Source organism: Aptenodytes patagonicus, chromosome 6 (assembly GCF_965638725.1).
Source record: "Aptenodytes patagonicus chromosome 6, bAptPat1.pri.cur, whole genome shotgun sequence".
Classification (NCBI taxonomy): domain Eukaryota; kingdom Metazoa; phylum Chordata; class Aves; order Sphenisciformes; family Spheniscidae; genus Aptenodytes; species Aptenodytes patagonicus.
Genome location: NC_134954.1, coordinates 8951906 through 8964594, shown reverse-complemented (window position 1 = coordinate 8964594; position 12689 = coordinate 8951906). Strand labels below are relative to the sequence as shown.

Sequence of the window (12689 nt, the reverse complement as noted above, 5' to 3'; positions counted from 1 at the left end):
AGAAGTTTTAAAGTATTCTTTTTTTTTTTAATTACACAGCAGTGCACATCCTACCTGGATACCTAACCACACACCTAAAATTTCTGTTGGCATCATTATTTCCATTGGGATTGAACCGTAAGTTTCTACTGTGAACTCCTCCAAGCTGAGGAGTAAGGGAATTTACATTAATTCTGGGCTTGACCCAGATCTGTATTTCAGCCTTATACTAAAAAGGCTGTGGAGAGGCAAGAGAGAAAAAAAAACTTACTGAAATAAAAAACACTGCTGAAAGCCTTTATCATGCCCTCTTCTAACAGAACAGAGATCAGATACAACGTGTGAGGTATCTTACCTCCTTTCAGATCATACATAAAATCGCCATTTGACTTACTGGATATTTCATATACCTATTAATCTGTCTTTAAGGTTATGTGGTCTTCTTCACTGAAGCTTGTGGGTGCCTCCGTAAGTATATGAAAATAGTAATAACAATAACTGTTCTTCCTTCCCAGCTTGTAGAAGAAATACTGTGTTATACTATGGTGATTTCAAGCACGCAGAGCTTAGTGAGGGGTTACAAGATATTTCCCGTGCTGTTTTGAGTATCACTGGTCCCTGGCCATTCTTATTTCTTGCTGGAGTCAATGTCTTTGTGCATCCAACACTGAAAGAGTTCTTAGTTTCGCTGTCCAGATCTTCTCAGTATTAGTCAATGGTTTCACTGGTCCAGTAGAAGGCAGCGATCACCTGGAGAGTGGCCTTTTGGGGGGAATAAAGGCCACTTCCACAAACTGCTCTGAATGCAAGACAGAGCCTTTCTCTTCTACTGCTGTTCAAGGAAGAGACGATGTTCTGAGCAGCAGAGAGACATCTAGGCAATTAGCTTGTTGCTTTGCTGGGTTTTAACAGTATCTGAATTTATAAAGACAATAGTTTCAGCTTGAGATGCAACTTGGAGGTCCCAGTTGTGCCAAGAATTGCTGAGGCCAGAACCAGCTCTGACAGGAAGAAACAGTACATGCACGTAAAGATCCTTTATAGAATTGAGAATCTTTAGGGTTTTTTATGCCCATTTTAAAATTCAAAGCTGTTGAAAAGGTGTCAATATGATTATCAAACTGAGACCATCTCCAGTGCTCAAGGAAAGGCATGTTTTCTGGATTTCTCTTCTTATTGGCATGATCTCATTCTTTGATTAAACCAGCTGACTTGTCTGTACTTCAGCCACTTGCTCTTTCTCTAGTTTCACTGAGGCATCAAGAAACTTGCCTTGTAGCAATGCTGGGGCTAGTCTTTTGATGGAACATTGTTCCCACTGCGAGCTTTTTATCTTCAGAACTTCTTGAAAACAGAAAAGAAGTCTGGAGACTACAAATATCAAAGATCCTGTAGCAGAAACAACGCGTTTCTGTTATCTAAAACACCTGAAAGGATGATGTTTTGGAGTGCTGCTGCAAAAGGCACAGGCACAGGCCGCTAAGAAGGAAGCTGCTTTTGCTAACTTAGAAAAGCACGTAGCTACCATGTGCTTTTACCACGTAGATGTTACAAAGCTCCTGAAACTCAGCCAAATTTTGGGAAACCTACCCCCACTGGAGGGGATGATGCAACTCCTACCGAGGTCACTACAGACAAGGTCAGGCAAATGCTGGAAATCTCTCATGTAGGTTGTTGCTCTTTTGGTGTTGTGTGAATAGCGACTTTTCAAAGCAGCATGATATTAAGGGCACGGGCAACATGGAAGATGCGGGGAGAAACATTTTGAATGGGTAAAGGAAAGGCGGCTGGGCTTTGCTAAGGAGTCCAAACACAAAGGTTTTAATGAATCAGATGCACCAGTGTTGGTAGGAAAGGTAGAGTTAGCCCCTCTTTTGTTAAAACACACAATGAAAATTCACAGCATGTGGAAATTAATTTTATACAGCTGAAAGGAGTGAGAGGTTAGTAACTTCAGGAGTGCTACACAAATCTTTCTTTTGGGAGTCGAATGAAATCTTTGCCTCTTTAAAGGTTATTCTTTGCATTCTGGGATTTATCATTTGATGATCAGGTACGTGTAAGTAATGTTTTGGGGCATTGAGAGTAACAGCTACTCATGTAGACTATGGCTTGTAGACCTGAGCCCCAAAATATTAGTGTCTCATGGGCATTCCTTGATCACAAACTGTTATTCTGTTACTGACTCCGGGACATCAGAGGACACGTGTATGTATCGGCTCTTCCTCACAGTTTTTGCAGCATATAAAACTCTAACACGTTGTTGTATTTTAATTTGAAGCCTAAAATATTAGAAATGTATTTTAATTTGAAGCCGGAAATATTAGAAGTGTGTCTCACTGAACACGGCTGCGCGCCAGAGCAATTTCTGCAACACAGATTCTTTTTCTACAGGGATGTGGTGCTACTCCCACAGGCAGCTGTGAGGAAGCAACAGGTACACAGCTCACTTCTCCTCTAGACTCCCCCGCCTCCCGTGATGAAGACTCTCCACACTCTCAGCTTTTATTAATTGAGATGAGCCAATGACAAAGGTAAATGGTTATATCTTTTAGTTTATTATGGGTAGCTGTCCTGCAACGTAATGTGTGTGAAATGAAACGTAGTGTGTCGTGAAACGTTGGCCTCTTCTGCTTTTTGGTCCAGGAAGAAAAAAATGTGGTAAAGGGTAAAACGTCTCTCAAATTCTGTTAAGAATGTTCAAATAACAAAATGACATGTGTCATTAAAGGATGGAAAATAAGTATTACTATAGGGAGGCAGCCAAAAAAAATGAATATAGCCAGATAAGGACTGGCTATAAGAGGGGTATCACAATCTACTCTGTGAAAGTCCAGATACTGAGTGAGGTCAGTAACTAGACGCTTACCAGCCTCTGGGTAAAAACTGGTAAAATTTACGTAAGTTTAAACTCTTGGTTATTCATATAGTGGTTGTTCATAATTTAGCAGAAAATGGGATTTCGTGCATCTAAATTAGAAATGATAATGTTCTAAAACGGTTAATACATGAGTGACATGCCCACAGCAATATGCAGTCACTCAGAATCTTTTGTGTCACTGGCGGAGATCACAATAGAAAATGGAATGGAAAGGTCAAAGCTGCAATTGTTTCCTCATGAACCAGACGACCTGCTTCTGGGAGAAAAGGATTCTTCTCAATCTAGGTGCAAGTTCTTTGGCCTTTTTCTGTTTTACAGCTTTACTATGAAAGACGCAACTCAAAATCAGTGGTGTTACTAGTACAAAACTACTGACAGTGATGTTTTAATTAGGTTTCTGTTGCTTCCTCTAGGCAAAGATGTTTGCAGGAGGAAGGGTAGGGGACACAGCTAATAACTTTGTAGACAAAGATGGGAAGTGATAGGACTTCTTTGTGGAATTTCAGGTTAGTCCAAATAGAGGCTTCCTTGCTTTGTCCTGGTAGTTTAGTTTATTCAGAGACCACGGTGTCATTTGCCTACCCTCCCACAGTCATTTTACTCTTCTTCTGCTAAGCCAGAAAATGCAGAGGCAAAAGTTAACATTATGTATGCAACGTAAGCTCCTGAACAACTTTCCTTAGTTAAAAGTGAGATAATAACATGACGGGCAATGAACTCTGCAAGGTAACGTTACTTCTACTTTTCTGGTACAAGGAACTGCCCTCCTGTACTTTCTTGTAAAACAGTAAGAAAGGTGCTACAGGAGAGCTTACGTACATAAATTTGCTCCAGGTCGTGCAGCACACCAGTAACATTTTGACATGCATGGGAACGTCCTGATGTGTGTGAGGCCTCACCTATACGTTAATCCTCAAAAGGACATTTTCCTGCCATTAAGCTAAATCACCAGGGTGAAGCCATGACGCACCTAAGAGCTCTACAGGCTTAATACGCAGTCCCTTCTGCAAGATGTGCTTTTTATTTTTACCCCCCCACGCTCCCTCACCCCCCGCAAAAATAGAAGGCAAGTGTAAATTAATGAGTAATAATCTTTAGAAATGCATTGTGCAGAGCAATAGTTATCTTCATCTGCAACAATGGCTAATCTGTCAGAAAGTTCGCGAGAGAAGAAACACTTAATTCTCTGCTTCTGCTCCAGAAATGGAGAGACCCCTGTCAAACAGAGGTGTTTCACTTTCTAATCTAATGGAAATTAGACGAGTTGGCTGAGAGTAGTTCATGTTGCACATTTTTATCTAAAAAGACTTCCCCTCTCTAAAAACCTCGAACAAATCACATCAGTGTTTCTTACCTATCACCAGTGTGGTTGAAGTGACTGATAGAAGCTTTTGCTTTGAGCAACGAAAACATTAACTGAAAAACAAGCACACATACAGATGCAGCATGTCTATGTCCATGTGGACACAGACATAGCAATAACATCAACAGCAAGTATCTGTCATGTTAACTAAACCAACTAATGTGGAAGTTTTATCACTACATTTCCAATACCATGGCTAGTGACTTCCACGTAACTTCCCCACTAGTCAAAGTGTTACGGCTCTGGGGAAAACAAACCTCACATTGAACGTTTTTTTTCCTTTTGACTTCATGCTGAAAAATAGCGTTTGTCTTACTGGGGAATCCACAAATGTATTGTGGATTTCTGTGCAAGGAAATAGACATTAGATTTCAACACCTTCGTTCAGAGGAAGCTTTGTCTTCCATGTGTCATAATTCAGCAGTATGTAATAGGATTTGGTTGACTGTGTCCGACTGAGATACTTGATTATGTTTCTTTTATATAATTAATTTAGATATCCTTACAGTGGGAAAATATCACACTACGCCTCAGAAAAGACTTTTCTTCCTGAAATGAGAATGTTAGGAACAGCCTGGAGGGAAAAGTTAAAAGATTAAAAGCAAAGGATCAGCATGGAGGCTTCTTAATGAATACCTCATTAGGGTCAGAAAAAGGGAACCAAAGGCAGAAAGGAAGGAAAACAGTATGAGTAACTGGTAAAGTACAAGAGTTTATTCAGACAAAAAAAATCTTTTAAAATGGTAATGCAGCTAAGCCCAAGAGAAGTTAGTATCATTGTAACCGTTAGTAAGTATAACATGGAAAACATAAAGGCCCAATTGTGCTTTCACTTGCACAAAACTCCTGTTAAGGGCGGATCATTATGAGGACTAGAAGAAAATTTGAGTAGCCAAATACAAAGACAAAGCAACGTATCTGTGATTTTTGTACAAGTCAATTGGACTAGTGCGGTGCTAAGGGGTTAATCAAAGAGAATGAAAGGTCAAATACAGACACCTTAATCCATGTCAGTGTGAAAAGCATTATCACCCATGAAAAAAACCAGATACTGTGATCCCTAGTGCTTTGTCTGGAAGGCAGCACACTTAATAGAATGATACCAAAATAGATCATCTGCCAAATTTGTACAGCTTGTTTCCTGGTTTTTTTCAAAGTAAAATTTATTGCTCTATTTTGAAAATAAAATTCACTAGTGAACTCTCTTTACTGTCCTGGCTCTGAGACGTTCCTTGTGGGTACTGAGGACCAGCAACAGAGGTAGCAAAACCAAGAGGGCTGTTACAGCTAGAGTGCGAGCTATGCTGCGATGCTGTGAATCAGTGCATCCTGAACCAAGAGCAGTCTTGGTTCTCAAACAAACGTAACTGCGCAGATGCCCAGAAAGGGTAGCGCTGTGCCCTCCAAAAGGTGCCAGGTGAGCTTTACTTTAGTGCTAGGAAAATTACCGATTGAGCTGAACAAATGGTTGGATGTGTGGCTGTCCTGTACTGACATGAATTTTTTTGACGGTATGTTTAAGAACATGGAACAGCATCATAAAATGTATTTAAAGGCAAAATATTTTTGAACCCTTTTCCTTTGAAGTGCTTTTTAGGAAGCACATGGGTAAAGAAATATCTTTTACCTGAAATAAAGCCTGGTTTGAGAAAAACTGTAATTGTCTTATCATGGTAAGCTGCTAATAACAAAGCCAAGAGGAAAATAATACAGAGAGAAATCTAACAGAAGAGCTAGAGTCCCACTTTGAAAACAGGTGTTGATTCCTGCCCCATGCTTTCCATTTCTGATTGTTGTGCATTAAGTAAAGAACCTGAGGAGGGAGGAAATCCCGAGCAACTGCCAGAAATTGAGTGGTAGCAGACTAACTCTTGGGCTTAATGTACCTCATGGTGGGGGGGAAGGAAAATTGTCTAAACTTTTAGGCTTGGGTAACAAGAATGAGGGGAGAATGGAGAAAAGATGAAAACCAATAGGAGTTTATAAAGAAAAAGATGAAAAGGCGACATACATCCTATAAAGTCGGATTGGGAGGGGCATGCACGGTTCCTCAATAAACAAGTTCAGGCTGCATCTTTGTACATTATGTGCTGCCTGCTTCAAGCAAAGGGTCTGGCCAGGCTGTGCCGATGCTAAAGCAGGGTTAAATGGAGGATAACTGCCAACAGAACATTTTTTAGGGAAGTCAACAAGTGCATTTTTCTCCCTTGCGTAAGCCCCCCAACATAAAAGTACAGCTGTTCAGTGGTTTTCTGGAATGTTTTACTATTTGCATGGGTCCCTCTGAGCTAGAAATGCTGAGGCACAGTACTCTCATTCAGCGTTTCCCTCTCAATTTTCAGAAAACTGAGGGGACTCAGGAATGCTGTTTTATTTTCTATTTCAGTTCCTAGACTTCATCTGCTGATTATTAGATTCCACCAGCCAACGATCTATCAGTAACTGACAAACTTGTATGACCTAGAAGTAAAGAAAGAAATAGGTGAATTAGCTGAAATTAGGCGTTTGGTTAAATCATTCTTTGTTCTGGCCGTAACTCTAATTATAGCTTTCACTTCAACAGTGAAATACTGTCTAAATATTGACCTTGCCCAAATTCAGTACCAGTTTCTTTAGATATTGCCAGTTACCTTTTGCTGTAGCCTGCTTTTTATCTTGTCTTCAATCATGCCACTCACTGATGCATTGCCAACCCGATCTTACTTTCCTGCTGTGAGGTTATCTTCAGTTATTACCCATTTTCTGTGCCTATAAGAGAAATGCTACTTAACTACAATAAAAGGAGATAAACACCACAAATAGTAACCAAGCATTCTAGCTAGCATTGTTATATAGCGGATACCTGGACAGTTTTGCTATCAAACAAAAACCAAATGGAATGAAAATTGTAAAAGACACCCGACAGACCAAAATCTGTAGTTCTTCCAGATGATGGTGCAACAGAGAATACTAACAGCATGCCATTTGGAGCGTATTTTCCTGCCCTTAGTTGCAATTCACTTGAAAGCTCAAAGTAATTTTAGTATAATCCATCATTTATCTGAAGATAAGGCCATAAACGATTAGACCAGCCGTTCTGTTTGAGACAAAGCACGTATGAAATAATCACAGCTGTTAGAGGACTTGCAGTCAAGATAACTTCTTTTCACTTGTTTGCTACAGCTGAGGTAAAAAAAAATCAAGTATCATAACTCCCCTTGTTTGTCAGGTTTGTTAAATGCCCTAAAATGTTCGAAAATTACACAGATTCTTCTAGAGTACATCTGTCAATTTTTTTTTTTGGCAAAGGATAAGTTTTAGAAGATGGTACAGAACATGGTATGAGTGCTCTGAGTACAATGACTGTCTGTTGGTGAAAGTGATCTTAAGAGACAAGTTTGTTGATGGAAAGGGAACTAAAAGAAATATCGTGGTTAGCAAAAGCTTACTGGCTTGATTTTCACAGCAGGGTTTTTAGGACAAGAAGGAGGAGACAGAAAATGATACCGTGATTAGTAACTTTCTGTGCAATAGCAGCTGTATGTAAGAAAACAGCTCTGCTGGAGCCCTTCTGATCTTCAGGCTGCAGCGTTTGGACCTCATACATGAGGTCTATACACCTTTAAGCTCTAAGAGTAAATTATGTTGCCACCTACTCAAAACTCCCCAATGTATTTGAACTCACCTTGTGTATGCATGCCAAATTTTAACTTTACATAAAATTTTAATTCCAGAACCCCCTTCTTATTCACCTGGAAAATAGTATCACACTGCTAGAGTGGAACCTGTATGCATCATGTCTTGATAAGTAGCTAGGGTTCAATTCTCAGCAATAGCAGCCTGTTTATTCCTGTTAGCATGGTGGAAACTAACCCTACAATAGTGAAAAGAAAAAAATTAGTCTTCCCTCCACTTTCCCCGCTCTTCATAAATGATCCACATTTTCCATTTTGTGTTCAGAATTCCATGAGATTTCTAAAAATTTCTCTTTGTGATGCTCTGCTATTTGCTCTTACCTAGGTTCTCAAACCTGATCCTAACAATGCAGAGGCTAACTTCGTAAAAATACCACAGTCTCCCTTAGGACGAACTGTCAAAAAATCAGAACTGCTATCCAAGAATACTGCAAAATTGTTAATTAAGATTTAAGAGGAACACATGGTAGAACACAACATCCGCATCACCGCACTTCTGATGGAACTGTTGCACAACTGAGAGCATGAGGCACAAATATCAGCAGTAAGCTAGATAAGGCTTAAAAACTGAAACAGGATTACCCAAAGGCTAGAGATTTAGCTATACACGCAACAGAGCCTACAACACAAGCAGACTGCCGTGGGCCTGTAGTGGCCACGCTATACCCTGACCTAGTCCTCGCAGCTGTAAACTGTAAGTCTTACCAGGCTTGCAACTCTGAAAGGATTCTGAGATTATACTTCTCTTTCTGGAGAGAGATGATGGTTTAAAATCAATGGATCTAAGAATTTGCGAGGGATCTGACGTGTAATTACTCTTTAACTAGCATTGCAATCTAGATTAATTGCGAGGCTAGTGATAATGTCACTTTGTTTCTTCTTCTCTGCTCTCTCATTTGTTGGGACAGGTCTGATCTTACTCCCTGTCGAGTAAGTAGTCTCTTTCACTCAACCTGTGCTGTTTCACTTAACTGCCCAAGTCTCCTTCATTATAGCTAAGGAAACAACTGTTTTTGTTTAACAAGTGGTTTTGTTTAAACTTTCAGACCTCTCTTCACATTAGTACTTTGGGTGCCAGAGGAGGTACGTTGCTGGGTTGCCAGTATTCCTGTCACAAATAGGTGAGGGGTTTATTTTGCTTTGCTGCCCACTCCCCTTCCCCCGACTTGGCCATCTGGCCACTTTCTTCGGCATATCTAATATACTGCCCAAGCAGATCCACTCATATGCCGATGAATCTTGATAACCTTTTTCCCCAACTCAGCTTTAGGTATAACATAGCCAAATTAAATTTTAGTCTATTTCTCCTCTTATTGAGGTGTCTCCTTGAAGATAACCATTAAATTCAGCTAAAAAAAGCACAAGATTAACCATGTAATGTGAGTCAGACATAGTATTTGATTAAAATAATGCATATATATCCATGTTCTCTATCCAACTCAAGACAAAACGTGATCTTTTATGAACTCACCAAGGCAGAAAAGCAGATGACTTGAAGTGCGGGGAACAAGGATACATGCCAACCACTCAGAAACAATTGGATGCTTCTCTCAGTGTGATTAGATGCCCTAAAATTTGGGCAGTAATAGCCACAGGAGAGATTATGAATACACCTGGTGACACTAGTAGCTTCTGGATCTCAAGAAGGTCCAGAGAAAAAGGAGAGGTAGTGAGCAAATGAGCGTAATTTGTGACTGCTTAAAACATTTTCAACTAATTAAACAAGAGTTTAACTAGGACAGTGTAATGAGAGTTTGTAGTTTATGTAACTTTAAATTACCATATTAATTACTAGAGCTGTAGTAAGGCACCATAGGCAGTGCCAGAGAAAAGGACTACCTAAATGTATTCCTTTAACAAACACAGAGAATAAAATTACCACAGTGCAGAAAACTTAGGAGTGTAGGAAAATGCAGTGAGTGCCCATTATCTGACATAAAATTTTAACAGGAATTAACTCTGACACGTATCTCCATGTCTGCAAACAGTCCATACATTTCAACAGAATTATTCTAGAAAGTGTAAATAAATCACCGTGTTTACATTCTGTATCCGCCTCTGTTTTTATAGTACTACAAATAGCAAAAAGAAATGAGAGACATTTTCAGATATTTAATACAATTAAAGAAAATATTATTCATTCAGTGGGTAACACAAATACAAATCATGCATCTTTTTGTTCTAAGCGGACTGTAAAAAGCAGGTTGTGGAGTTGTGACGTTTTAAACTGAAGGGCAGCACTCTCCTCACTTCTGCAGTGCTGTGGATACCGGCATTTCAGGCTGGTATTTACTACCTTTTACACCAGGAACTTCTAGTTGCAGTTTGCACATGCCGTCCTACCCAAGCAAGGTACTGTTTCCAAGCAGGAAGGCAGGACACCTGACACCATCAGAAATGGGCCCACTTCTGCTCTCCTCCAGTGTAAGAATTAACTGTTTCTATCTACTACCTTGACAAAAGTAAGGGGAGAATGAAGCCAACTATATTCAAATTTAATGATAAATGTAAATTCCCTCTCTTAATCATACAGGATCACTTTGCTTTCTCAGTTTAGCAACATAAACCGGGTAGCACTCCGTAGTCATAACTGATTTTTCTCTGCTATGTAGTTCAAGTTGTAGAGAGGAAAGGTGTACAGAAATACTACGTTCCTGCTGGAAAGGCATATAGTTAAAATTCTTAATACATGAACGAAAGCTTAATTTGTAGGCATTTCATCATATTTTTTAAAGAATCTGTAATTTAAAAGATTATGGTGGCAACAAGCAAAATGGACTCCCATAGTCAGGAGCGTGAAACATTCACCTGACACTAAAACAGAGCTAAAGAGCCTTTCTACATCACCATGGTAATTACCTGCTTCAAGCCATACTCAATCCTCCTATTCAGGCAAAAATCTAATCATGTTAGTGGTGTGGGTTCATGCAAGTGAAAAGAGAAGATGCACACCCCACCCCCCACCAAAAATCCCTCCTTACCCTCACCCCTTTTTGGGGTTTGTAATTTTACTGAGCCCATTTACTAGCCTGTCCCATGCTATGCAACACAAAACACTCGAAACAAGTACTGCTACTTATGGAAGTGATGGAAATTTACAGTGAACTGGAGCCTGCTCTGGACAGAATCCCGCTGTCACTTATTGCCATACATCTTATTAATTCCAGTGGGTTTGCAGAAATACAGAAACAGCCGGAACCGAAATCATGCAAATTTATTGCTTGTACATACTGTGATCTGATTGACTTATTTAGTTACCCGTACGCCTGTTGACTTGCTCGGAAGAATATAGGGCTTGTGTGCCTGTAAATAACTGGTAACATTTTAAGTGTTTTAATGTATGGAGAGGAGGAGGACAGTAAGTATGTTACAGGATTTCACCTGCACACCTTGAAGAACTCTAGTCCAGTTCCATTTTCAAGAGTCCAAGCTAAGTTTACAAGCTGGCTGATGCCAGGAAAAAAAATAAAAAGAGGGGGGGTATTTGAACTTTTACTAACTAAAATTTCATCTCTGGTTGCAGATCACTCCGCATTTTTTTTTTTCCTGTAGAAAAGGGATACGTCTGGTAATGGAGAGTGTATGCTACACAATTTTGATGAAACCGGGACTAGCTGCTAACTGGTGGAAGCTGTATTGCTTGTTAGACTGAAAAACAGAAGCATTTGCACAAGCCTCAAAAATCATCAGTACTGCCCTTAGTGATTTTTGATTAATTTTTATCACGAGCTTAGCACAACAATACAAATCTCAACTGCTCATCTGATCTTGACCAGAGGTAAGAGGGCTGGCGCTTGTAGGCTGTTTGGAACAGCCTCGATGGCGAGAAGGTGTTACTGCTCCGAGTGCTGTGCCTCTGCCAGAGGGTGCCTTTGCTTTATCGCCAAGCTGCTGACACGACACGAGAGCTGACACACGGGGCTTGGCTGTGAGCCTGTGGGACATTTAGCTGCCTCCAAAATAAGTATGTGGTGTGGGCTCAGCGAGCGGCCCTCGAAGGGCGAGCCAGGGCACAGGGCTTATGTGCCTGCGTTTTGTCCAGAACTGAGACTTCCTCTGCCAACTTCACCTAAACCAGGTATAAATTCGGCAGGAGGCTCTGTCAGAAACCACACACGCTTTCCTTCCCCCCCCCTCCCCGGGGCCAGGCAGCGTGTTCCCGAGGTGTAGGCGAGAAGCGGCGCGACGGCTGCCTGCCGGCCGGGCTCCAGCGGCAGAGCCCGCGGCGGGCGCGCAGGGGCCGCCCCGCGCCCGCGGAAGCCGGGGCCGCCGGAGGGACGCGCCTTACCTGGCTCCGCGCGGGGCCGGCCTCGGAGCGGCCGCAGCCCGGCTGGGGCGAGCGGCTCAGCCCCGACGGCGCTCGGACCGCTCCATGCTCGGCTGGGCTGGGCTGGGCTGGGCTCTGCGCGCTCTCCCTCCCCGGCCGCACCGCTCCTCCCGCTCCGCTCCGCGGCCCCTCGATTTATAGCGAGGGGCGTTGCGGCACAGCCCAGCTCGCCCGCTGTCTCTCCCCACCCATCTCCAGGGACAGACCCCGCTGACCCGTCTCCCTCCCACTTCCCCCCTTTCCGCCACAGCCCCCCCGTCCGTCCGTCCGTCCGCCGGCACGCCCGCTTGCCGGCGCCCCCTCGCCCGGTGCGGAGGCGGCCGGTCCGCATCGCTCCGGAGGCAGCGGGGGGGGGGGTGCCCGAGGCGGGGTGACGGGCAGGACGGGTGTCTCTCGGCGCTGGGCATCGCAGTGCAGAGCCAGCGCCCAGGTACTTGTGGTTACTTCGGGGGAGGGCGAGCGCCA

General features: G+C 42.2%; 1 protein-coding gene across 3 annotated transcripts in view; it reads right to left on the bottom strand.

The window, feature by feature from the left end:
• AGTR1 (angiotensin II receptor type 1) overlaps nt 1-12289 on the bottom strand; it is a 30501-nt gene extending 18212 nt beyond the window's left edge. The window contains exons 1-3 of one of the 3 annotated variants that reach the window (XR_012995594.1): nt 12186-12289; nt 6854-6971; nt 6523-6683 (exon numbers count right to left, since the gene is read on the bottom strand). The gene's annotated coding sequence lies outside the window, so the exon portion shown is untranslated. Of the gene's footprint in view, nt 1-6522; nt 6684-6853; nt 6972-12185 lie in introns of those variants that run through there. The other 2 variants (XM_076341018.1, XM_076341019.1) reach the window with 2 other exon arrangements.
• Between the last annotated feature and the right edge of the window lie 400 nt (nt 12290-12689).